General features: G+C 41.8%; 4 long non-coding RNA genes across 4 annotated transcripts; 3 read left to right on the top strand and 1 right to left on the bottom strand.

Annotated features, from left to right (window-relative positions):
- The first annotated feature begins 1,893 nt into the window (after positions 1–1,893).
- LOC310660494 lies at positions 1,894–5,387 on the top strand. The gene is made up of 3 exons (XR_014503435.1): positions 1,894–2,185; positions 2,882–3,106; positions 4,744–5,387. It is a non-coding gene; the product is annotated as an uncharacterized lncRNA (long non-coding RNA).
- LOC310660510 lies at positions 5,050–7,290 on the bottom strand. The gene is made up of 2 exons (XR_014503458.1): positions 7,219–7,290; positions 5,050–5,184 (listed from the first exon to the last, which is right to left on the bottom strand). It is a non-coding gene; the product is annotated as an uncharacterized lncRNA (long non-coding RNA).
- On the top strand, positions 6,417–8,898 carry LOC310660512. The gene is made up of 2 exons (XR_014503461.1): positions 6,417–6,925; positions 8,444–8,898. It is a non-coding gene; the product is annotated as an uncharacterized lncRNA (long non-coding RNA).
- Positions 8,899–23,150: 14,252 nt separating this feature from the next.
- LOC310661236 lies at positions 23,151–26,475 on the top strand. The gene is made up of 3 exons (XR_014503850.1): positions 23,151–23,347; positions 24,086–24,202; positions 26,272–26,475. It is a non-coding gene; the product is annotated as an uncharacterized lncRNA (long non-coding RNA).
- Positions 26,476–27,241: the final 766 nt, after the last annotated feature.

Raw genomic sequence — 27,241 nt, forward strand, 5'->3', positions numbered from 1 at the left:
ACATTCTTTGTTATCATTCCCTATAACCCTTAAAAAGCTTCCATTGCAACGAAAACTGTCCATTTCGTGGGAGATATGTTTGCCGTATGAATAATAAATATTGTTTTGAACGATGTTGCATGGACAAGTCATGCAGACACAGAGTAACCTTGCTAGCAATCCAAAAATAACTTGCTGATAACATTCTGAGCAGAAGGTAGAAGAGCAGCCATGTTGGATTGCTATTCTGCAGGGGGAAATGTGACAGTCCAGAGTGTCACTGGAGATGTTTATTTTGCTCGTATTATGGATGGCCTGTGATGTTAGCCGCTGGTTGTGAACAAACACTCCCTTTCACCCCAAGAAAATTTGCTGGTCTTATTGATCTTTTCCCCCTGTCAAAACCTCTCAGATGTGCTACCCAAAGAAGAACTTCCCAAATTTACTTCGAATGTCACTCTAAGCTAAATCCAGTAACAACCTTGGCCTGTTTGGAATGAAAATCCCCGTCGTGGAAACAAATTTCATGGGAGCCAGATCACTATGTTGCCATATAAAACAAAGAAAAACAAAGCCACCAGAATGCCTATATTATGCAAATCCAGTTGAATAAACACGTAGACGTAATAGGCTGTATGATAACAATTGCAAAGTTATTTACTAGAAACGACTTCTGAGAAATTAGATACTGCTTCTCATAGTGTCAAAATCAACATCGTGACATAATATATTGAAATGTAGCTTATTCAGTCGACAACCAAATCCACTATGTACAAAATACAAATCCTATTTTGTCAGTGCCGTAATACATTCATTTCTAATTTCTTCATCTTCTCTTGTATTTTTCTGTATGACGTATTCCTTAGAAGAGTGACAGGGTTGTCCAGAGGAGGGCAACCAAAATGGTCAAAGGCCTGGAAACGATGCCTTATGAGGAACGGCTAAGGGAGCTGGGCATGTTTAGCCTGGAGAAGAGGAGGTTAAGGGGTGATATGATAGCCATGTTATAATATATAAAAGGATGTCACATAGAGGAGGGAGAAAGGTTGTTTTCTGCTGCTCCAGAGAAGCGGACACGGAGCAATGGATCCAAACTACAAGAAAGAAGAAAGAAGATTCCACCTAAACATTAGGAAGAACTTCCTGACAGTAAGAGCTGTTCGACAGTGGAATTTGCTGCCAAGGAGTGTGGTGGAGTCTCCTTCTTTGGAGGTCTTTAAGCAGAGGCTTGACAACCATATGTCAGGAATGCTCTGATGGTGTTTCCTGCTTGGCAGGGGGTTGGACTCGATGGCCCTTGTGGTCTCTTCCAACTCTATGATTCTATGATTCTATGAAATAATCTAAGTGTCTAATGAAGATGATAAAGTTGGTAGACAAAAGAAACTGGCACTGGTAGATGCTGGCACAGGCAAACAAGACAAGGATTCCTGACTATTCCCCTGTTTCGCCCAAAGGGGCTTCATCAGCTGTTCGTAGTTCTAAATCATATAAACATAGACACTTTGTAATATACAGTGGTACCTCGGGTTACATATGCTTCAGGTTAAATACACTTCAGGTTACAGACTCCGCTAACCCAGAAATAGTGTTTCAGGTTAAGAACTTTGCTTCAGGATGAGAACAGAAATCATGCTCCAGCGGCATGGCGGCAGTGGGAGGCCCCATTAGCTAAAGTGGTGCTTCAGGCTAAGAACAGCTTCAGGTTAAGTACGGACCTCCGGAACGAATTAAGTACTTAACCTGAGGTACCACTGTAATAGCTACACAAATTCCAAGGAAACAAACAAAGATATAATAAATGCACATACCGGTACTGTATATAACAGCTACATGGAACTTATTCATAATAGGTTCGTAATAGGGTTTTTTTTAATATATAAAGCAAATGAACAAGCAAACAAACAAACAAATTAAAAGGCCCTCATTACTTTCTTTTCTACTCCTCTTTTGTCAAAATAGTGGGGAGTTAAGGACAACTTGTATATAGCACATTTCCTGAAGGAGAGAGTGCAGAAGACATGGCCACATTCCCACATACATTTAAAACCCTATGACACCATTTTAAACAGTCATAGCTTCCCCCAAAGCATCATGGGAGATGTAGTTGTTAAGAGTTCTGAGAGTTGCTAGGAGACCCCATTCTGCTCACCAAGTAACAGTTTGCAGTGGTTTAACAGTCAATCCTTCTTCACAGGGAGTTTTGGTAATTGTAGCTTTGTTAGGGGGCAGGAAAGGGGGTCTCCTAACAACTCTCAGCATGTTTAACAAACTACAGCTCCCAGAATTCTTTGGGGGAAGCCATGAATTTCTAAAGAGGCATCATACTGCTAGGATATTTCCGTTCCACCTTAAAAGGGAGCAGGATGTTTGTGTCACAGCCTGCGTATTTCCTGTTTCACAGGATGTTTCTGTTGTGTCTTTGCTTTGTTTCTCTCTCTCTCTGTGCCGGAGACACTGAAGCAGGCAGTCATGTTTTCTCTTTGTTCTGACCAACGCTGAATAAAGTTGTAAATATGCTCTCCTGAGTGCATCTTTCGCTGTGTGCATTATCTGCTGATAGAGCGTGCATCGGCTCTGGAATGTGGCAAGCTGTTTCTGGAGCTCGTGTCGCTAATTGCTGATACTGCGTGTCTACGGGAGATCGATGGACGTCCGGAGACGACATGGAGTCATGATGGACTTTGTCTCCCTGGCAGTATCCCAACACATACCACTTAAGATGTATAGTGTGGCTCTGGGCTGACTTTGTAATCAGGCACCACTGAAAATACACACACACTTTTATAGAGTCATTTTCGTAGATATTGTGGTGTTTGTTAATTATAGTGATTTTTTTACTGGGGACAGATGAGGCAGCAGAGGGTTTAAGTCATTTCCCCCCCTTCCTTTTTGCAAACAGCTTTGTCGCCGCCACTTAGAAACAGAAGGAGCTGCCTTGTGCCAGTTCAGATCATCTGGCTCACTATCGTCACCACTGATCAGCAACAGATCTCCAAGGTTTCAGGCAAGAGTCTTTTCCAGCCCAAGCTGGAGATGCTGGGGTTTGAGGCTAGGACCTTTTGCATGCAAAGCAGTTGAACTACAGCATTTCCCTGAAACAGCCTCGAGTGGAGAAAATCCTTCAGTGAGTAGCCCATCCTGTTCTTTAACTATAAAATTTCCCGTTTGGAACACTAAAGGTAAAGGGACCCTTGACCATTAGGTCCAATTGAGGACGACTCTGGGGTTGTGGAGCTGATCTCGCTTTATTGGCCAAGGGAGCCGGCGTACAGCTTCTGGGTCATGTGGCCAGACTTGCTGTGGGGAGCCTTGACTGGCTGGCATTGTATGTTACAGGGTCTACCCTGGAAGCAAGCTCATTCTCTAGCATTTCAGGTGGCATTTAGAATATTGGTAGGAACCATATTCATAAATTCATGAATTAGTTAGGCTGGTTTATTTATTTTAAAAACTGACACCCTTTGCTTCCCTGCGTAGCTCTGAGCTACACCTGAGGCAAGATCTAACTGAGCCCCCAATTCAAACTTTCTCTCACTAGCATGGCAGCTGTTGAAAATGGCTTCGACACGGTCAGGACTCCATGTGGCTACAAGAATGTTTGAATTCTCTTTCCCACATAGGGAGAAGCTGCATTGGCACGGACACCTTCCCACACAATCTGGCAGATCCATGGGGGGAAGGAGATTCAAATGTTCTCTTCTCACAGCTACACGGAGCCCAACGACATGGAAGTTATTTTCAGAACAGCTTCACTGCTGAGAAAATATTTAAACAGGCCCTGACAATGACTAAAGTAAAACTAAAAAGTTTGGCCGGTGCCTTTGTTATACGTAGATCATCTTTCTTAAATATGATTTTTTTAAAAATCCAACTGTACTATCTGAGAATTCTGATGTGCTGCTCATTTTTTGAAGCATTTTTACCCTAGCCAAAAAATGTTCCCATACTGTCAGGATGCTGTCAGCGGCTCCCAGCTGGTTACCCAGGAAAGTAAAAAGACAAGGAAAAGTTTCTTACTGTCCTTTTTTATTTCAATGTTTACAGAGAAATGGTATGGAATCCAGCCTCTTGGATAATGGTGTTGTCCCGAGTGAATCTCCACCCCCTGTCTCTCCCACTTCTTCATTTGTCATTCTCATCATCTCTTGTACAGGTGCTGTTACGTGCCCTCTGTCTCTGAGCTCTTTGCTCTCCTACTTTCAAGGCTCGCCAGGTTATTTGAGATAGAGGGTCTGGAATCCGGGTGTTGTTCTGGCTGTCCCACAATTTCCCAACTTTTCCCCTCATCTGCCTCTGAGCTGCCACCTCCCTCAAACCCGTTATAAATCTATACTGTCTTCCTTCTCCCCGGAAGGGTCAGGATGGGGAGGTGGTCTCTACCATTCCTCCTCTGCCCAGTCCCTGACTCATACAGCTGACAAAGATGAATGATGAGACAGCCCCTGTCCTCTTGCTTACAATCTGAGAGGCATGTCATAAAAGGAAAGGACGTCTGGAGGGAAGAGGGAAACTTAGTTCTTGAGACGGCAATTTAGGAAGTGATTAATACATTAATTGTAGTAGTCGTAAAGATAGTTACAGAACAACCAGCTTGGATGGAAGCAGTTGAAAGAGACGAGCACTGCTTTCCATCTTTCCCTCTGTTGCAGCTTGATGGAAGGAATGCTGTGTGTCAGCTGTTAGAGGGAGAAGTTTGATGGAAGTGGTACCCTAGAGGTACCATTGGAGTGACACTGCTTCCCTCTTCTCCATCTTTTACAGCCTGGTGGGATGGCTATACCTGATGACAGTTCACAGCGAGATGAGTCTGACTTCTCAGCAATGTAGATAATGACCCTGCTTCTCAACTCTCAACGTTGGGTTCTAGACTGCCATAGTAGACCTTTGAAAAGAATTCCACATCTAGACACTGATAAGGAGGAAGAGGAGCCCACTAACTGTTATTCCCTGCATGCATCTTCCATATACTTTAGTACTGCACATGGCTGGGTTTGCTATAGACAATTTAGCCTCAAAAATGCAGCTCTGCTGTTTATTTGCTTTGAACCAGAGGGGTTGTTTTTTTCCCTTGTAAAGCCATATCCTTAAAATGAACTCTCTGTGACTTGGGTGGATGATATTAACATTTGGAAACCATGAAAATGAATTCTACTCACATATGGCTTTAAATCCTTTCTCAGTTGCCTCTCAAATATCGAAATGCTTAATGAGAGAGAGAGAGAGAGAGAGAGAGAGAGAGAGAGAGAGAGAGAGGCAGGAGGCTTGAGAGAATTTCTGGCAATAGAATTCATGCTGTGCCGGTAAGTTGTTGTTTGAAACACTTATGAAGTGCCTAAACCCTTATAAGTGCTGTAGTGGTATTAAAAAAAACCAAAGCGTCCCCTGGTCACAGACTCATCATCGAAGTGACACAATTTGAAAGGAAAAGAAGAATGGGGAGGGAAGCAAAAGGCTAGTCCACCCCCTTAGCTAATGGGAAGGGACAGTCAGAGGGAAGGAGATGGGAAGGATGCAGTTCTGCATTTATCGATCAATTGATTCAGTTGCGGTGACTCACATCACAAATATTTGGAGCTGGGAACAGCAGGTTAAAATCGGGCAAGCCCTCTCATGCACCGAAGGCTAAGCAAACCTTCAACCTCCTCTGTAAAATAGTCAAGCTCTCTTTAGGGCCTGGGTGGATGACGAGATAAGGAGCTAAGCTGAAGTTCTTGCAGTACGTCTACTGAGCTTCCAACCTCTGGAGAAAGAACGACTTCACCCACCACTCTTATTCTGCTGCTGTGTCACACGTAGGAGACACAACTTTGGTTCTGAAATTCTGTTAGTCTTGTTAAAGCAGCCACAATCGCTACCGAAACTGTTGGCTTGCAGCTGAGGTTACTGCAGTGGCTGGTGTTTTTCATTTGTGTATTTTGGAAAAATCTATGTATAAAACAAAAGGCATCTCTTTAAAGATTAATGGGTACTTAAGAGATGACAGTGATTGCCTTTACTTCATATATCAGTAGTGTGTGTGTGTGTGTGTGTGTGTGTGTGTTCTAAGTGGCTACAGTTAGGATTTTAATCCCCAGGAAAATGGATATTAACAATAACGGGCTTGAATTAATTCAGAAGCCCTGAGAAAGTCAGGAAAGGTATTTGCATCATCAAATGGGTGCCTGGGTCAGGGGTGTCATCTAAGGATAGAAAAAGTGACTCACATACTGTCCAACATTTTAGGATGGGAAAGCGGGACACACACACACACCCCGTTCAATCTGCACACTCTTTCTCCCCACCCCAGCCCAATCCTTGCACCAGCAACCACTGACCATCAACAGCAATCTGAGGATGCTTGTGTGCTCACACCAGAGCTTCATGACTAAAGGTGTAATCCTAACCCTAGCTATCTCGGAGGAAGCCACCTTGAATTCAGTAGGACTTACTTCTGAGTGCGCAAAGCTAGGATTGCACTGTAAGAGGGGATTGGAATCTGTACATCCTTGGTTTAAGTCAGATGCCCTGCCCACTAAAGAACAAAGGCTGCTTGGGCTCCCAATTTCCACCACAGCTTGTCAAGCTATCAAGAACACACCCACTGTAGATTTATCTCAGCATCAGCTGGATGGCAGAGTTTAGTAGATAGAGAACTGGATATTTATAGTGAAGATACACTCCAAAAATATTGTGGATTGACACCAGTCTGTCTCAACCAGCCAGCACCATCCATCACATACTGACATGGTAGATATACAGAGCTGTCAGTGTCAATGAAGAAGATTAAAAGAATCCCACCAGGTCAGATCAGTGGCCCGATCTAATCCACATTCTCACAGTGGTCAACTAGATGACTATGGGATGCCTGCAATAATGACCTCAGCACAGCAGCACTTCTCCGACTTTGTGATTGCTGGCAACTGGTACTCAGAGGAACCAGGTGAAAACCATCCTATGCACCCAGGTATATGTAATCTGGGCCATTCTGTTTTTAAGCCAGTGATTTAATTTGGGGGCGGGCGAGTGGCTTTTGTTTTCATTGTTGCAGACACACTGCTTTATGGTTTTTATATCTTAGGCCCCATCCGCACTGTACACTTAAAGCAGTATCCTATCACTCTATAATATTAACTAATTAATTAATCACTTTATAATATTATTAATTAAATTAATTAAATTTGTATACCACCCTTCATCCGTAGATCTCAGGGCAGTTCACAATTTAAAATATTAACACAAAACAAAGTGGTACAAAACCTTCTCAGGCCAACTTCAGGATCTGCCTTCTGCCTTCACTCTGAGCATGCAGGTCTTTCTTAAGTAGCCTCAATTCTGAACAGAGATAAACGAAATCCCCAATAATATTGGGAGCCAAGGAGCACGCGTTGCAGCAGCAGAATCCTATGTATGTCTACTTAATAGTACATTCCGTTCAATTCAGTGGGAGATACTCCAAGGTAAGAATGTATAGGATCGGAACCTCAATCTCTCTGGTTACTGCATCCACTCTTTTCTAGTGGCCGCATGACCCGCCATAAACAGCCATGGCTGCCCCAAAGAATCCTGGGAAACCTGTCATTTGTTATGGGTTCCGAGAGTTGCTAGGAACCTGTGTTTCCCTCACTGAGCCGCGGTTCTCAGTAGTTTAACCACCAATCCCTCTTCCTTAGGGAACTCTGGGATTGCAGCTCTGTGAGGTGAATATGGTGCAAAAGAGGCTTTGTAGTCAAGTGGTTTCCTTGTTGTTTTGTTGTCCTTGTAGTTATCAGCAGAACAGTGCCATTAAGCAAACAAGGTAAAGGTAAAGGTACCTCTGACCTCTAGGTCCAGTCGCGGATGACTCTGGGGTTGCGCACTCATCTCGCTCTATAGGCTGAGGGAGCCGGTGTTTGTCCGCAGACAGCTTCCGGGTCATGTGGCCAGCATGAGTAAGCCGCTTCTGGCAAACCAGAGCAGCGCACGGGAACGCCGTTTACCTTCCCACCGGAGCGGTACCTATTTATCTACTTGCACTTTGACGTGCTTTCGAACTGCTAGGTGGGCAGGAGTTGGGACCGAGCAACGGGAGCTCACCCGGTTGCGGGGATTCAAACTGCCGACCTTCTGATCGGCAAGCCTTAGGCTCTGTGGTTTAGACCACAGCACCACCCGCGTCCCTTGTTGTTTAGTTGTCCTTGTAGTTATTGGCAGAACAGTGCCATTAAACAAACAAACAAAGCCTTAAAACTGCTTCTGCATAAGTCATCCTGCAGCAGTCCCCCAGAATGCCACATCAGGGCATCATTGCTTGTCAGAGAGTAACTTCCACATCCCCGTAGTCTTTAGACTGCTAAAGTCTGGCAATCTTCTATGGTCAGTGCACCTGGTACTGCAGGGACTGTCAGGACTAATTGTTCTGCTCAGTGGCTGCTTGCACAGCATCAGACACTGCCCTTTTGAGTCCCAGCAGTGAATGTAGTCATAGGTTACCCTGTCTTTTCAGATCTGCACCAGACTTGAGAAATCTTCTGTGAGAGGTTCTCTCTTCCCAGATTTTTGGATGGAGGCAGCAACGAAGGCAAGCAGAAACAAGTGGACTGTTTCAGACATTAGCAGACCCCAGTGTGTGCACAGATACATTTTCTGAATGATTGTCCCCTCTCCCAATCATACTTTTAAAAAAACAACAACTCCAAGAGCAGAGGGCTTTCTTTGCTGCTTGCAAAAACTAAATGTGATTTGTTTTGGAAAAGATATAAATGGCCAGAGAACACATAACTGTGTGTTATGACATTTGCTTTTGTATGTGACATCAGCGGCGAGAATCCTGGTGGCTAAATACTGGAAGGGTAACCAGGTACCGACCAAAGAGGAATGGCCATGTAAATTCTGTGACTATTTGGAACTGGCCAAATTAATGGATATAATAAGACTAAAGCCAAAGAATACAGTCAAGAAGGAATGGAAGTGCACAAATGATTATTTAGAAAGACAAGGTTCTAATGTAAAACTTTGGCTGTGTCAAGAATGACCTCGTGAATAGAAAGGGGAAAATACACACACACACACACACACACATCTATATGTTAAGATGAAAATAATACTGAAATACAGATAAAATATGAAATGTGAAAGGAAGTGTTAGGAGAGTGATGGAAGTCTATTATTACTATTATTTTGTAAGATAGTGTTGCTTGTGTTGAAATATTATACTTCTCTTTATTCTTTTACTGACTACTTTTCTTTGCATTTCTTCTTTTTCTTCTCTATTTTTTCTTTCTTTATATTATTCTTTATGTATGGTTTGGTATCGATGTACCGTATTTTTCACCCTATAGAGCGCACTTTTTCCCCTCCAAAAATGAAGGGGAAATCTGTGTGTGTCCTATGGGGCGAATACAGGCTTTCACTGAAGCTTGGAGAGCGAGAGGGGTCGGTGCGCACCGACCCCTATCGCTCTCCAGGCTTCAGGAAGCTATCAGCAAGCCTGGGGAGCCCTGTGGGAGTTCCCGCAGGGCTCCCCACGCTGCGGATAGCAGCCTGCTGCCCAGCGCGCAGAGTGCCCTGAAGCAGAGCGCCCCACGCGCTGGGCAGACACCCGCAGCGTGGGGAGCCCTGCGGGAGTTCCCCCCAAAAGAACTAGGTGCGTCCTATGGGACGGAGCGTCCTATGGGATGAAAAATACGGTATTTACTTTCCAATAATTTGAAAAAAAAAAATTAAAAAGGAAAGAAATTTGCTTTTGACGCACACATCAGAAGGGTCCTGACCCAAGGTATAATTCTTGGTTACCTTCAGGGGTCATAAGAAGCCAGTGACAGTGTGCATGCAATCATAGAATCATAGAGTTGGGGTCATCTAGTCTAACCCCCGGCAATGCAGGAATCTTTTTGCCTAATGTGGGGATTGAACCTTAACGAAATGCAGACCTGAGTCCAAACTAAGAGAATGAATTTTAATAAAGACAAATGTAAGCTTCTGCATTTAGGCATGAATAATCAGATGCACAAGCATAGGGTGGTGGACACCTGGCTGGCCAGCAGTATATGTGAAAAGAATCTAGGGGTTTTAGTAGACTGCAAACTTAACACGAGACAACAGTGTGATGCAGCAGCAAAAAAAGCTAATGCAATTTGACAGCATCAACGGGAGTGTCCAGATCAAAGGAAATAATAGTAGCACTCTATTCTGCACTGGTCAGACCCCACCTGGAGTCCTGTGTCCAGTTCTGGACACCACAGTTTAAGAAGAACATTGACAACCTAGAACATGTGCAGAGGACAGAGACCAAGATGATGAAGGGTCTGGAAAGCACATGTTATGAGGAACAACTGAGGGAATTTGAGTATGTTTTGCCTAGAGAAGAGAAGACAGAGAGGTGATGGGATAACCAGCTTCAAATATTGGAAGGGACTGAGCTTGTATTCTGGTGCTCCAGAGGGTAGAACCTGAACCACTGGATTCAAAAGACAAGAACAAATATTCTAATTAAACAGTAGGAAGAAGTTTCTGATGGTAAGAGCTGTTTGACTGTGGAACAGACCGCCTTACAAGGTGATGGACTTTGATTGGATATCTTTAAACAGAGGTTGGATGGCTATCTGGTGGAGATTGTTTAGCTTTGATTTCTGCAGGGGGTTGGAGTAGATGGCTCTTGAGGTTTCTTCCAACTCTACAATTCTGCTATTCTATCATGGGGGTAGCCAGGATTTATGTTGGGGTGGGTCACGAAGAGTTGGCCATGACTAAACAACAACAAGGAATTTCATCCAGGATGAGATATCAGGATTGATACCTCTGGCAAGGTTTGCCCAAACACGCTTCTAGGGTTCATGAAAGACCATCTCAAAAGAGTTATTTATTTATTTGCAGTATTTTTATACTGCTTTTCAAACGGACCTCAGAAATCAGTTTACCTAAGAGGCCAGGTCCTAGTCTGAGTTTCTGTTCTAACCACTGTAATACACTACCAATTTGGGAACTGCCATGCAGTATACCCAAAACTTTGCAGTCTTTCATTCCATGCCCCCAAATATGCCAATGGAGCTATCAGGAAACCACCAAACAACAATGAATGCAGGACTTCAGGCTTCCCACTTCTTCGAGTGGCTATGGAATTTGTGTCATGCAGTAAGACAGGTTAGAAATATACAAGCTTCTGGGACTTTGGGAACAATTATTAATTTGTATGCTACCTGTTAGCTGTCCATGGTCCTGAAGGTCTTTTCTCTGCCTTGACTCTTCCTGTTCCTGAATCTTGCTTCAGGGCTTCATCTCCCAGATGATTGTTTACATTATGGGTAGCCAAAGTGGTGCCTTCCATATTTTTTGGACTCCAGCTCTTATCAGTCCCAGCCAATATGGGCAATGGGCAAGAAGGATGGAAACTTCAGTCTGCAAGAACTACAGGACACCATGTTGGCTAACCTTGGGCTAGACTGCACTTATGGGCTGCATTTGCCCTCAGCTCCATGTGACCTGTGGTTATACTCAGTCCATTCCTCCATGTACATACTGACTTCCTCTGACTAGGTATGACTATTAATAATTTTCTATAGCACCCTTCATCCAAAGATCTCAAGATGGTTTACAAAATAAAAACACAAAAATACATAACATAAAAAGGTAAAGGGACCCCTGACCATTAGGTCCAGTCGTGACCGACTCTGGGGTTGCGGTGCTCATCTCGCTTTATTGGCCGAGGGAGCCAGCGTATAGCTTCCAGGTTGTGTGGCCAGCATGACTAAGCCGCTTCTAGTGAACCAGAGCAGCGCACGGAAATGCTGTTTATCTTCCCACCGAAGCGGTACCTATTTATCTACTTGCACTTTGACGTGCTTTCGAACTGCTAGGTTGGCAGGAGCAGGGACCGAGCAACGGGAGCTCACCCCGTCACATCCTTAATACATAACATAGTAACAAGCAAAAACAATAATACTCACACAGAGAGTTTAAAGGCCCATAGATGGTTTAATTATCCAAGGCCTGGGAGAAGAGAAATATTTTGCCTGGTGCCTAAAGATATGTAAGGGGGAAAACATTCCACAAACAGGAAGCCACAGCAAAAAGGCCCCTTCTCATGTTGCCACCCTCCAGACCTCTCACAGAGGAGGCACGTGTGATCGCAGGGTTCTGTGATTCATTGGTTCTGTGTTGGTAGTATGTCATCTCTGAGGATTTTCAGACTTCCCAAGTGACAACTGAACTCACATCTTACTTCAATTTGCCAGGGAACAGGATTGCACAAAGATAGGCCAGCACTGTATTCCTAGGATTTTTTATAACTTGTAATGGACTCGGAAACTTTGAAGCTTTAATTGCAGTCATCCTGAAAATTGCAGGCATGTTTCCCCTGAAGTGGCTCTTGATTATCACAAGTCAGCCTTGCAAGTTTCTGGATTTCACCCATGTTGCAACATACCGTTACTTTATGCAAAATATTGCAATAGTTTGGATTGCAATATCATATCGATGTTTTGCAACATTCGTATTATGTGCAAGCATTTTTACCCAGGGTTTGGTCTTTCTCTTTTTTGCATATAATGTTCAGTTAGTGTGTGTATGCTTTTTTCACTGCACTGAACTATTTTCAGAAGGATAACTTTAAAGAGAATTCACATTTTTTGCCAGCTTCTGCTTCCATGGGGCCCAATAACAAGCTATTCAATTCCAAGGGAATGTTGCTGCCCTCTTCAATATAAGTTGCCTGTATCTTAAATGTTCTTCACCTACCTCTGCATGTCCTTCATTTTGCCATTGCCTTCTGCAAATGGTTCTTTGCTCTCCTTTATCTTGAAGTTTCTTAGCGGCTAGCAATTCCAAATGAAAAAAGCATGGAGAAATGATGGCTGGCAGCCGTACAATCTGAAGTGCTTCCTCTGTTCTTTTAAAAGAGGTAGCTCTAGAATTTAAAGGTAGATGACAAAAATGGAAAGGAAAGTGTCCATTTTGTTTGCATTTAGAAAAGCCAGAGGCAAAATCAAAAACAACCAGCCCGCAACGGCTGTACATAAAATTCCCAGCTCCCCATTTCTCACGCTGTTTGATGAAGAGAATCGTTGAAGTTTGCTTCTTCGATTGTTCAGCACATTCGCATCCGCAGCCTCACTGGGATTGTAACCGTGGTTCATTTTTGCAGCTAAGTTGTAAGCCTATAATAACAATAACAACAACAATAAAATGACTATCCAGCTGGCTGTCATAACCTGTCAAATCACTGGCTGGAGAATATGAGCTGACAATGTTCATTTAGCCAGGGAATAACTGCATTCCAAAGAGATATAAATGGATATGTAATCCGTTTAGACCAATTCAGTTATTATGATAGACATGGAAAGATGATCAAGAAAAGCTGTTCCCCTGTCTCCTAAATGTTCTTTTGGCGAAGGTCAGATTTCAAAACTGTGGTCAAGGTTGAGAGATCAAGCTACATTCACTCATGGGTCGGACACTCATACAGCCTTTCCAAAGACCAAAGGAAGAATAGCCTCCTTTGGCTTTGCTAATGCTCAAGCAAACCTGCTGTCCTTTGACCTACAGTGGCAAATACACATCAAGATACGCAGTGAGGATGATATTCTTCAAACATGGTTGCTAATTTGTTGCATGCTAACAAAGAACAGTATGCACATTCGGATCATCCTGAGTAAGAACATGATGGGGAAGGGCCATAGTGTATGTATATTGCATGCAAATGATTCCAGGTTAAATTCTTTGTATTTCCAGGTAGAACTGGGAATGCTTCCTGACTGATACCCTGGAAAGCCACTGTCAGTCATTGCAGACAACCCTGAGCTAGTTGGATCAATGGTCTGACTCAGTCTGCGAGCCAGTGTGGTGTAGTGGTTGAGAGCAGTAGTCTTGTAATCTGGGGAACCGGGTTCGCGTCTCCGCTCCTCCACATGCAGCTGCTGGGTGACCTTGGGCCAGTCACACTTCCTTGAAGTCTCTCAGCCCCACTCACCTCACAGAGTGTTTGTTGTGGGGGAGGAAGGGAAAGTAGAATGTTAGCCGCTTTGAGACTCCTCCAGGTAGTGATAAAGTGGGATATCAAATCCAAACTCTTCTTCTTCTTCTAGAAAACAACTTCTTGTGTTCCTTTATTTCACCTTCCTGGATCATATCAAGGTCACCTTTTGCTTGTTTCGTTTTGTTTATTTGTATTCTGGCTTTCACCCGGTCGTGTCCCAAGCAGCTTACAGTAATTAATCAGATCCCCTTGGAAGCTCACGAGCAGGATATGGAGTGGTATTCATAAAATCATAGAACTGTAGAGTTGGACAAGACCTTGAGGGTCATCTAATCCAACCCCCTGCAATGCAGGACTATATAGACAGCTCGTCAGGAGATCAAACTCGTGACCTTTGTGTTATGAGCACCATGCTCCAACCAACTGAGCTAACTGTATTAATGAGAGCAGACCTGCTGAAATAATAGACCACAGTCATGTTCATTCATTTCAATGGGTCTCCTCTGAGTAAAACTTAGTTGAATACCGCCCAAGATACCCATTCCCTGTTGCTTTGTCCCTGTTGTCTGGTACTCAGAGATATTTTGCCTCTGAGCAAAAAAGGCCATTGGCTGAATTTTTGGTATGTGTTGCAGAAAAGGTGGTAAATGTCATTCATCAAATCTTAAGTGAATATTTCCCCATGGGCATGATGCAAAATGTCAGTTGTCCAGTAATCTAAAATAGCTGTGAAGTGATCTATCAGGAGTATTTTTATTTCATTTCATTTTATTTTTAAAGGAGGAAAATAAGAAAGAAAACCAAGTTAGAAAAATAGCAGCTTTTAGATCAAATAAAGACTTTGGGAGTAGCAACAGAAGCAGACCAGGGATATGGCTGATTAGATTTTTTGAGGAAGCAAATAAATTTCAAGGGAGTAAATAAGCTAGAAAGATTGTATAATTATTTAAGGCAGAAATATTTTGAAACTGTGGATGAATGCACCTAACAGGTTCAAAAATGTGAATTCCCTTTTATTGGAAAAAGAAAAGAAAAGCCTGAGATACCATAATTATCAGATTAGTTTTTTTTAAAAAAAAAAAAAACTCCAGTTAGTCACACTTAGATTACATTTCCTGAGAAATCATCACAAACAAATATGTGGTTCACAACCAAATATATTTATTGAAAAGATGGATGCTATTTGCAAAGTAGGGGAGCGGAACGAAAGCCAGGCTTCTTCTTATCCTCCTGTGCTTTCCTCAGCGATGTTTCATCTTTCATGCTTAGCATCTGTATGACACTTTCTAGAGTTCAACGCATTCCACATATACTGATTAAGGGATTGGGGCTCCAGAAGGACAGTATTATTCTTCCTAAACTGCAGGTACCGGAGGGGGCTGAGACTGGCACATTGTGAATTTTGGGCAGGAGTGAGGAATGTTGCCGTGTGATGTGCTGACTGTTCCAACAACTTCATTCCATTCCACCAGTTCCTGGTTTTCTGACCCCAATTGGTCTGTCAATGTTCTATGTCCAATGAGCATGGTCAGTCCTTATTGTACTGTTTGGGATTTTCCCTTTATCCGTTAGAGTTTTCTTTTCCTCCCATTTTTCTCTTTTCTTTTTGGCATTTGAACTCTTGAATTTATTTATTTATTTATTTATTTATTTATTTATTTTTTATACCCCGCCCATCTGGCTGGGCTTCCCCAGCCACTCTGGGCAGCTTCCAACAAAATATTAAAATACCGTAATGCATCAAACATTAAAAGCTTCCCTAAACAGGGCTGCCTTCTGATGTCTTCTAAAAGTCTGGGAGTTGTTGTTCTCTTTGACATCTTAGAATCATAGAATCATAGAGTTGGAAGAGACCACAAGGGCCATCGAGTCCAACCCCCTGCGAAGCAGGAAACACCCTCAGAGCACTCCTGACATATGGTTGTCAAGTCTCTGCTTAAAGACCTCCAAAGAAGGAGACTCCACCACACTCCTTGGCAGCAAATTCCACTGTCAGCTCTTACTGTCAGGAAGTTCTTCCTAATGTTTAGGTGGAATCTTCTTTCTTGTAGTTTGGATCCATTGCTCCATCTTGTGGGAGGGCGTTCCACAGGGAGGGCGCCACTACCGAGAAGGCCCTCTGCCTGGTTCCCTGTAACTTGGCTTCTTGCAGTGAAAGAACCGCCAGAAGGCCCTTGGCACTGGATCTCAGTGTCCAGGCAGAAGGATGGGGGTGGAGATGCTTCTTCAGATATACTGGACACATCTACAGTTTGTGCATTTGTGGGATCAGGTGACCTGTTTACCCTGAGCAGGCAGCTCTTGCCACTGTTACACTACAAAACCAAAAGAAAGGAACCAGCCAGCCACCACAGACAAGACTGCTATGAGCCAGAACCCCTTTCTCAACAGACCTGTTGTGGTCGTTGCATTGCCAAAGTTCCCATGCTTGCACAACGCACAATGACTTCTCTTTTAATGTGGTCAGTAATTAATCACTAATGATCCTGGAAGTTTATAAATTAAAATGATTATGCTTAAGGAACTTTTAATGGTTTAATAAAGCAGATATAATACTGTGCAGGGGAACGTGCATCGCAAGATGAATGGATGAAAACTGAGTACTTTAATAAACTCCGTGGAAGGAGAGAAGGAGGGAGGGGAAAGCATTCTGATTTTCTTTGCAAGCTATGCAGTTTCATGCCTGCTTTTTAATGAGCATCCCCTGGGTTCACAGATTAGGTTTCATAAAGGTAGGGAAGAGGGGGGCGCTGAGAAGGCAGGTGTGAGTCTACACTTTCATAGCACATACAGATTTACAATAATAAGACCTTGATCCCTGATGTACCATACGTAGACAAAAGATACCTAGAGGTTTTGAAATGCCCTTCATCCTGTAGTCAGTACAAAGTTATCTGTACACTGCACAAAAGTTTAAATGCCTACCAGATGGAATCTGTATAGAGTTTGTGAACATGTTATTCACAACAGCTTAGTGTGTGCCAGCAATAATTAAATAGGGTTTATGTTATGAGATCTAGACCACGTCGCAATTCATGGTTAAGTTTCACAACATTCAAGAGCATGACTTTTCACAAGAGTGTGAAAACCTACGTTTTGTTTGAGTTGACCAGGAGATGCCCATGTCATTGTGTGGATATCTAGGAGACAGTTATATGTAACATATAACTTCTGCCACTTATATGTAATATGTCCCTGATTACATTTATATGGACTATGTAGCTGATTTTGCACTATGCTCCTGTGATATCAGCCCTCTGTCGTTAAATAGAAGATTGCTAGCCAGAGGTTCTCAATAAGAATTAACAGATCTCCCCACTTCGCCTCTGGATTGTTTTAGGAGACCATCAAGCAAATTGGCTTCTGATGGGAAGTTTTTTCTGCCTATGTTCAGTTCATATTAAGTTCACCTGTTCCTGTTCTTAATGCGCGGTTGACCACAGCTATGGAATGCGATGGTTATACCCTTTTAAGTTTTGCTATATCAATCGCTAGTTTTCATACCTGTCCAACTCTGTATTCCTTTCCCAACCTTTAATCTATTGATGATTAATGCCTATATGCAACCCTTGCTTTGTCCTTGTGTTAACCAATCAGCAACAAGCACATACGTGGCAATGCTGTAATATTCAATAAAAGGGACTCTCTGAGACATGCTCGAGAGATGCCTCCCGTATGACACTTGTCACTCGTCTGTCGTTTATTTCAACCCAACAGGCTTCAATCCACCAATCATGATCAGATCCTGGGATACAGTCTGGACTCTTGAGTGCGTAATTTTGGAGCCTGGAACATACATGGTGAAGCCCATGGCCTTCAGCAGGCCTTTCTGTGCATAGTTGAAGGAGGTCTCTATTCCAGTATATCCAAGTGTTGGGTAGTTGTAGGCCAACATTTGAAGAGCCACATGTTCTCCATCCTGCAGTAGAGGATCAGTACCAGCATCAGCACCTCACATACCTGGAATCTGACAAAATTCAGCAAGGCCTGTTCCTGTTCCTGGAAACTGGTATATTGCAACAAAGAACAGAGAGTCTGGACTAAGTTTTGATTGGAGGCAATTTGGTGGCATTTCCACTCCTAAATTAACAATGCCATGCCTGCGGAATCTGTAAATCTCTACAACAATACATCTAATAGCATTCCTGCTTTCTTTCTGTGTGTCACGATGTATGGCAAGCTGTTCACCTGTTTGTTCTGAGCAACAACAACAAAAAGAAAAGAAGAAAAAGAAGAAAAACAAAACCTGACAAAACAGACACAAGTTTGATTACACAGAAAATATCCCTGCACAATTAGTTTAGTTTTAAAAATATGGTTTTTCTCTCTTAATGGGCTCATGTTCTATAAATGATCTTGTTGCTATAGCAACTGCCTCAAAAGCCACACCATCGCTGTTAGAGCAGCAACAGCCTTGCACCTGTGTACCAGTATTTCTTTCTGTGGTTTATGGTTATGCATCTCGGCTATCCCTATGCATGGAAAAGACAAAAAGAACACAAACCACAAAAAAGATAACACACAATTTCAGCCCATTTCCCTCCCCCCTCTTAGTATCTTAATAGCAGCTTGTCTTTATTATCTTCTCAGATTAAATATGTATAATTTAAGTTGTAAAGAATATGGCTAGCTTTTCCGTTACAACAAGCTTTCTTTAAATGAAGAAGAAAATAAAAGGATATTAGCATAAGAACAGCCCTGCAAGGCCTGAGAAGAAATCCATTTGTCAAAGTATCTCTCATTCTATGGGGTGGTATGGGGGGCAGTAGGGCAGTGCCAGTACCAGGCTATTCTGCACCCTAGGCAAGACTAACTACACGCACCCCACACAAACAAAAATTGCTAACTTCAATTTTCAGAAACAGATGTCTTGTAGAAAAAAATGAAAAGCTCAAAACTGCTAAGTTTATTTTAAATGGCAAGACTAAGTAACACAACAATCTTTGCTAATCTTTCTCAAATACAAAAGAGAATGTTTTAGCACACAAACCATTTTGAATAATCTCATGATTTGTGGTGTTAAAATTTAAGTCTCTTAAGTTTCCATTGCAGGCACATCAAGATCTTTCTTACTTTGCCTGCCTTTTCCTTTGCAAATTTTGCTACCGTTTCCTTCAGGTCAAGTGCTGATTAGGGCTGGGCGATATCTGGTTTTCAACATCACGATATATCACCAGCTAAATATCGCGATATCTCACTATATCACGATATACATCTGTGGCGGCGGAGGCTTTGCTGGGCCTCCCTGTGGAGGCAGAGGGTCCCACCTTATCTCCCTGTAGTGGCAAAGGGTGTGCCGTGCTTCCTCACAGCAGCACACGGCCTTGCTGGGCCTCCCTGTGGTGGCAGAGGAATCCACTATACCTCCCCACAGTGGCAGAGGGTGTGCCACACTCCCCTGTGGCAGCAGAGGGCCTTGGCAAGGCTCCATGCAGTGGTGGAGGGCCTTAAAATGTAAGGAAATAGTAGGTTTAATAAAAATATGAACTAAACTTCCATATATTATATTTAATATATTTTAAACTAATTTATGAATAGTTTAAGTGATTTACTAGTCAAGTTGCATCTGCTCCCCCACTCAGAGGCGTAAGTGGAATCTGTGCTTGCATAAGCGCCACTGAGTTTAACTAAACTTGCTTTTATCTTCCTGGGAGTAAGCCCCATTTAATTCAGAAGGGCTTGCTTGTGAGCAGACACACATTTGCTTTCACTGCCTACTGAAAAACACCCGCCGCATCATTCTCACACAGTACCCAACCTCTCATTTCTGCATAAGGCAGCCAGCTAAATCTTCTCCTCTCCATTCCCCACCCCAGAACAGAACAGAACCCAACCCAAAAAGCCCTCATCCCACCAATCTCTCCCTTTTTATCAAAGGGAGGGAGGGACGGCAAAAATATAGTCTCCTTCAAATTTGTTTTTAAAAAAGCTGAGCTCTAAGTGGAAAGATAGGGACACGGGTGGTGCTGTGGGTTAAACCACAGAGCCTAGGGCTTGCTGATCAGAAGGTCGGCTGTAACCAATAAAGTTGTGGCCTTATTTAGCCCACTAAACTAAAATGCATATGTCTTATTTATCCCCAAGCGGGTAGCGGGTCCTCGACTCACAAGTTAACAGCCCAGAACACCAGCATCAATATCTTTATTTCCATTGCACATCAATGATTTTTCCAAATTTTTGCAGGACTTTATTCAGTAGATTTTTGGTTGATACGGTATACCAACCAAAGAAAGCCAAATATTGTTGTAGCTGTTGGTTCTTAGACATGAATGGCCATGTCTAAGACAGCATATTAGAAATCTACTCTGAATTTCTGTTTTGGATCTTGCAGTATCTCTTCTTGGGCCTCATACTCAAACTTCTGTTTTGTTCTCCTTTTTCTAATTTGTTCTTTCTCAAAGTCTGGTAGTATTTCTAGCTCCTTTGCAATCTCAGTAGCAACTATCAAAACTTGTTGAAACCCCTTATCACATTTGCAGCCCACAAGCTATTTCTTTGTCACTTGCAATAGGGTTGTAGCTGAATTTAGTATTAGTATTAGTATATTTTAATAGCACCTTTTATTCCAAGGAATTCAATATGGTGTGCATAGTTCTCCTCCTCCGCAGTTCATCCTCACAACCCTTCCTTATTTTGTAGTAGCTTGTTTGTAAGATTGACAAGGATGTTGTGCCGTGTAACAATGGATACCGCAAATCTGAACTTACAAATTGTATTAGCAAGGACCTTAGCTTCAATCTGGAAAGCATATCCAGATAAACCTTTTCAGCTGGTGTCATCAAATATGTCTATTAAAGCATCAGACTATCAAAATGATATCTCAGTGGTTTCAAAGCATTGATCCAAGCCTCCCATCTTGTTTTGTTCAAGGGCTTAACAGTTGTGCCTAAGTCTGATACATGGCTAGTTAGAATTTGCCAATGCTGAGTCGATGCAGAGAAATAATTATAGAGAGAAATTATCAATGATAGATCTGTTGAGACAAACTGAAGAAACTAGTTTCTTCCAGACAATACTTAGCAGCATCATTGACTATCAAGTTGAAAGAGTGTGCACTGAAATGCACAAAAAGGTATGTGGGTTTATGTCCAGGATTCTCTTTGTATTCTGTTTTCTTTGCCTTTCATATTACTTCTATTATCATAACTTTGACCACACAGATTCTCAACTGGTAGTCCCATTTGCTCAAACTGTCCAAAAAGAGTTTCTGTCGTAAAGGCACCTGTAGTCTCCTTTAGTGGAACAAATGCGAGGTCCGCAGGAGCAAACCTCGCATTATCTGATAGTTTGATTACATCAACGTTACGTACAACAATTCTCATTTGTATGCTTTCTTGTCTGAGCCGGTGGGTGGGTGGGTGGGGGCTTTCTACTCCAGAAATGGGAAGGAAATGTTTGGTTGATTGATTTATTGAAATCAAAGGGCATCTTCTTTATTACACAGGCATTTGATGGCTAACAGACAATGTTTCTGACAATCACTGGTTGAGAAAAAGTTTTAAACAGTTTTGAGAATTTTTGTTCTAGCATTCTTGCGTCTGCCACCCAGGGCTCCTTCAGGAGAAAGGGCAGGATTTGTCAAATTATCATCATCGTTTTAACAACAATTAAAGGATCTGGAGTGGGACAGATTTCTCAGGCGACAATAAAGATTATAGTGCCAAATGATTCTTTTTTTTAAAAAAACAACCACCCCACCCCACAAGTTGAATTAAAGGGAAACATTTTATCGAGCAATCTTCTCTTATGGTCACGGAAGCAACTGATCATTATGACTTTCATTCAGGTAGACATTGGCTTCCAAAATTTATTGTCCAGTCACTCTGAGGAGTTTTGAACAATGGCTGAGGGAGAGATTTTAAGGTATCAACCTTTGCTCAGGAATTTCACATGGCAGACAGAAGGAACCCGGCTGGGAGCATATCAGGACAGCACACTACATGACATTCTGAGATCATTAAGTTTTCATCTGAGCATTAAACATTAACCAATAAACCAGAAGGTAAATGGTAAAGAATGGAAGGAGAAATTGTTTTGCTTTTGATTAAAAGAGAACTCTCTAACAAGATGTTCTTCTTCTGGAATGTTTTAATTTAGAGGCTCTTGATAGCCACCACACTTATCAAATACCAATTGCTAATGAGATCGTAAGCCCTGAATAGCTGGAGTGAATATTAATAACAATAATAATAATATAAAGGTTATTTAATCATCAAAGCAAGGAGGCATTCTTCCATTTAAGAGAAATTTGTTCTAATGCCCAGATAGAACTGAACTGAACTGCAATAATTGCTTGAATACAGCGAGTCCAGGCTCTGGTGGAGAGGATTCCAGACAAACATCCACTGTAATCCTGGACTAGAGAACCTGAGGCCCAGGGGCCAGAATGTGGCCCTCTCTATCTGGCCCCCAGAACTCTTTCCAGGCCAACCATCTCCCAAAGCCCCACACCTGGAGTGCTTTGGCTTGGCTGGAATATGCGCTTGATCTCCGACCATACCTCTTGCTTGCTCAGAGAGATAAAAGACAAGATGTGTGTAGAAATGAGCCTACAGCCTATTGAGAGCGGGGTATAAATAAAAAATTATTATTATTATTATTATTATTATTATTATTATTATTATTATTATTATTATTATCAGTGTCTCTGGTGTGGCCCAACAGAGCTGCTTAATAATAACCGCATTGTTGCTTGCTGGGTTTTAAAGAAAAAGAGAGACCAGAGAAGTACAGATCTTATTAGCTTTTTTATTATGCTCCTCAGATGGAGAGTGCATTAATATATTTAATAGCAGCAGTATATCATGCTACGCCCAGACAGCTCCTTCTAGTCCCTGTCATCCACCGGCTCCATCGTCGGCTGTACTGCATCTATGCATAGGGCACAGGACCTACTCTTGAAACTGCTTCCTAAGAGGAAGTTAGGCTTCAACAATTTCCTGCATTTTATAAATGGTGACTCGGTAGCTTGCCAGGCTTTTAGCAGGTTCTTCTTCCTCCTGGATATATTACAAGACTAATTCTGCTATGCCACAGAGCCATTGCAAATACCACAGTTCAAAAGGCATGGGCTGCATACACACAACATATTAATTTAGAACCGGTGGAGACTGAATACTTACTTTTCTATGCAATCCACACACATCCTAGATGTATTGTGTATTTCTGATGAACAGCTGAGCGAGACCAGAGTCTGGTGATGCAGTGCCTCAAAATTCCACCAAAGGGCTGGAACCTCTCTCTGATTGGCTACCAAGACAGTTAGTCACAGGGGGGTGGAGCCAGCACTTTGGGAGAGAGAATAAAAGGAGCAGTTTCTAAGGGAGTTTGAGGGGGACAGATGGTTTCGGGAAGGAGAGTTACGGAATTGTTTTTGTGTGTATAGCATCCACTCTGAGGAGAATATCTAAAGCTAGAGAAAGGAGTCTCTGAGCTTAGGTAGGAAGGACAATGTGTAGTGTCCTGTGAGAGTATTGAAACAGGGGTTAATTGGAGGGCCGAGTTTGAGGAAGGAGAAGTAGAAGCTGTGAGGATACCGTCTACTTGCGTCTCATTCCTGTCAGGAGAAGACTGTTCTTCTAGATAGAGAAGACCCCCAAACCAGTTAAGAGGGGTGTAGTGATCCCCTGGGTCTGTTACATGATTTGAAGTACCTCAGGAGTGTGATTGTTAAAAGGTTGGGCAAGTGACAGATAGTACCAAAATACCAAAATATTAAGCTGTAACACTGAAGTGATTAAGTTTAAGAAACTGAAGCAACAGAATCTGAAGTAACAGAATACAGGCTCCTCCCTTCACCAACTGTCATCTGGCAACAGCTATTCCATCAGCCTGTGGAAGAGGAGGGAAAGAAAACCCAGCTAAGAGACCAGCAGCTTTGGGCTTCTCTGCCTATGGCATGAGTTACATGGAGATGTCATGGGGGCGATGGTCAGATCTTGATGAGCTCCAGTAGTTGGATCTGAATGACCTTGAAATCAGGACCCCAAGAAATGTCTGAGCCCAGGAAAGGGGTCACTAGTCTAAGAGAGGGGGTAATCCCCATTGTGTCAGTGGAAGTCCCTTTGTGGGCTTCCTTCCAATGCAAACTGAACCAGATTTCTCCCGATCCCAACTTGTGTTGATTAGTTCCTCCCCTTCTTGGTCCTTTCTCCCTTTGTATTTTGTGTTTTTCAGTTGTAAGCCTGGGGACAAGGACTGCCTTGTTTGAAACAATCTGTAAGCCACTCCATAAGAGGTCTATCTGTAAGCCACTTCCAAGTCCCACTATGTTCACTGGGGATGTAGTTTCAAGTAAGCTTTAAGAATACCATAGTTATGGACTAGCTAAAGGACTAGTCTTTACTTTATCTAGTGACCAGCTAAACAGGCCTCATTAAACATTGCATATATCTCTGTCACGTTAGATGCCTTCAGGAACTAGAACCTTAATAATTTGAATGAGAATGTTAAAATAATGAATATATGGTAAGCATATATTATCAGGCTATAATTATAAGGCTATAATTGGAGCAGGAAATTTCAGTGACATAATGACATAAGAATGAATCTGAAGCAGCTATTATTTAAGGTATTTTTTATTTTCTAAATGCCACTGGAGCTGAACATTTCACAATGTCACTGAGGTGAATTTTTCAGGTATATTAACACAACTGGAACAGACTGACCTAAATTAAACTTTTGGCAAACTTTGAAGCCATTAACGCTTGGTTGATGGAGCACGGCTTGGAGCGTTAAGTTAGAAGCCATATGGTTCCATGTCCCATTTGCAGGGACAATAAAATCTTTAGGATTTCATTGATGAACAGTGTGTACACAGAATCAAAGCTCCTAAAAAGAAATGAGTTTGGATAAGCAAAGCAATAAGAAGTTATCTGGATATTGGTGACCTTGAACTCCTTTAACTTCATTTAGTTGAAACCACTTTCTTTTTTTCTTTTTTAATTGAATTTAATTGCTAACAAAACATTCTTATATATGGTATTTCAAAAAATTACAAATAAAAGTCAATTCATTCATATACAATACAATTCACCATACAGTCTATTTTCCAGTTATACAAATAACTATTACTTTATTCTATTTATAATATCTCATAATTTCTTACAAGTTTTGCACCCTTTTGACTTTTTATTATTCATATACACAGAAATCATTCAAAAGCTACCATAGACGCCACACCACTATTGTATTTCATTAAATATTTCTTAAACTTGTCCCATTTTTGAATAAAATTTTGATTTATATTGCCTCTCAGCCTATTTGTCATATTAGCCATTTCAGCAAACTCTAATAATTTATTCTGCCAATCTGTTTTTGTAGGAACCCTCTTCCCCTTACAGTTCATTGCAATCAGAATTCTTGCGGCCGCAGTTGCATACAAAAAAAAAAAAAAAAATATTTTAGGTTTTTTTGTATCTCTCTGCCTATGATTCCAACTGAGAAGGCCTCCGGGTTTTTTGGGAAATGTTACTGTTTTAAAAAAAATATCAGTTCATCACATATAACATTCTAAAACTCTTTGATTTTTTTACATGTCCATGTCCACCACATGTGGAGCATGTTGCCTTCATATTCCCCGCACTGCCAACATTTGTCTGAAATATTTTTGTACATCTTAGATAACTTTGATGGCATGAAATACCATCTATACTGCATCTTCATTAGGTTTTCCTTGATGGCATAACAGGCAGTAAATATCATATTTACTTTCCAAAGGTTCTCCCAGTTGCTCATTGGAATGCTGTGTGCAAAGTCCCAGTCAAGGAGGAGTCGGTAAATTTTGGAAAGTAGCTTGGTTTTGTTATTTAGCAAATCTCTTTCCAGTTTTGAGGGCTCTGTGGCAAAGCTGTGTTTTTTTTAAATCTTGTTTAAAGGTCTCATTAAGTTGATGGTCCTGTAGCCATCCTTCGAGATGTTCTTTGATATCCTCATAGTTCTTTAACTTTAATTGATTCCCTTCCTCTTTCAACAGTGATTTATACATCAGCCAACCTCTTTTCATATTCTTTTTCTTAACCGCCTTTGCTTCCAAAGGTGATATCCACCACACTGTTTTTGGTTCAATCAAATCTTTATATTTAACCCATGTCATGTATAACACTTTTCTTACAATATGGTTAAGGAAGCCCTTAACCATAGTCTTCCCATAATTGTATCTTAGTCTTCCCATAATTGAGGTAGGCATGCCAACCAAATCGGTTGTCATGCCCCTCCAAGTCCAGCAAATCCGAATTCTGGAGTAAACACCACTCCCTAATCCATGTGAAACTGGCTGCTGCATAGTAAAGTTTTAGATCTGGTAGTCTGAATCCCACCCCCCTCTCTTTAATGTCAATTGACAAAATGTTTTTTTTTCCTAGGCTTTCGTTCTTGCCAGATAAATTTGGATATGTCCTTTTGCCAATTAGATTGGGATGGATCGGAAAAGGAAAAGCATTTTTGGCAGGGCATTCATTTTAATCATTGATATCCGCCCCCATAAGGGTAATTTCAAACTACTCAGATCTCCAGATTTCTCTTAATTTCAGACCAGGTCTTAATACAATTGTCTTGATATAGATAAATATTTTTTGCTGTTATCCAAATTTCGAGATATTTCACCTTTCTAGTTCTTATTTTTCTTGGGCTGTGAGGTTTTTCACCAAAAGTTTTGTTTTGATATTATTTAGTTTGAAACCCGCTACATTACCATAATTGTGAATTATTTCCAGTGTTTTTAATAGACTTTCTCTTGGATTTTCAGGTGTGATAGTTGAAGCCACTTCATTGGGTTCCAAGATGTCTGATATTCTTCTTGGGTGCTTTTGTTTGTTGATTTATTTGAGTTTTCTAGCTCATCTCAGCCATAGTGTCAAGGGTAACAACACTTCAATCATATGGCTTATAAAAAGGTGCACACACCGGGGAGCATTATACACATGGCATGAGTTAGATGTAAATAGCAGATATCAGCTCATTCCAATGTAAATATATTGATGTGGTATCGTCCTCTCATGGAACAGTACCTTATTAGTAATGTATGTCACCTGTTCGAAAACATCATCATGTCACACTTGTGCCACATGTGCCACACATGTAATGTTCTCTGCTGTACAAACTTTGTACAGTGGTACCTCAGGTTAAGAACTTAATTCGTTCCGGAGGTCTGTTCTTAACCTGAAACTGTTCTTAACCTGAAGCACCACTTTAGCTAATGGGGGCCTCTTGCTGCCACCGCGCCTCCAGAGCACAATTTCTGTTCTCATCCTGAAGCAAAGTTCTTAACCTGAGGTACTATTTCTGGGTTAGCGGAGTCTGTAACCTGAAGCATCTGTAACCTGAAGCGTATGT

The sequence above is a fragment of the Podarcis tiliguerta genome (genome assembly GCF_965153285.1).
Source record: "Podarcis tiliguerta genome assembly, chromosome: 12".
Taxonomy (NCBI): domain Eukaryota; kingdom Metazoa; phylum Chordata; class Lepidosauria; order Squamata; family Lacertidae; genus Podarcis; species Podarcis tiliguerta.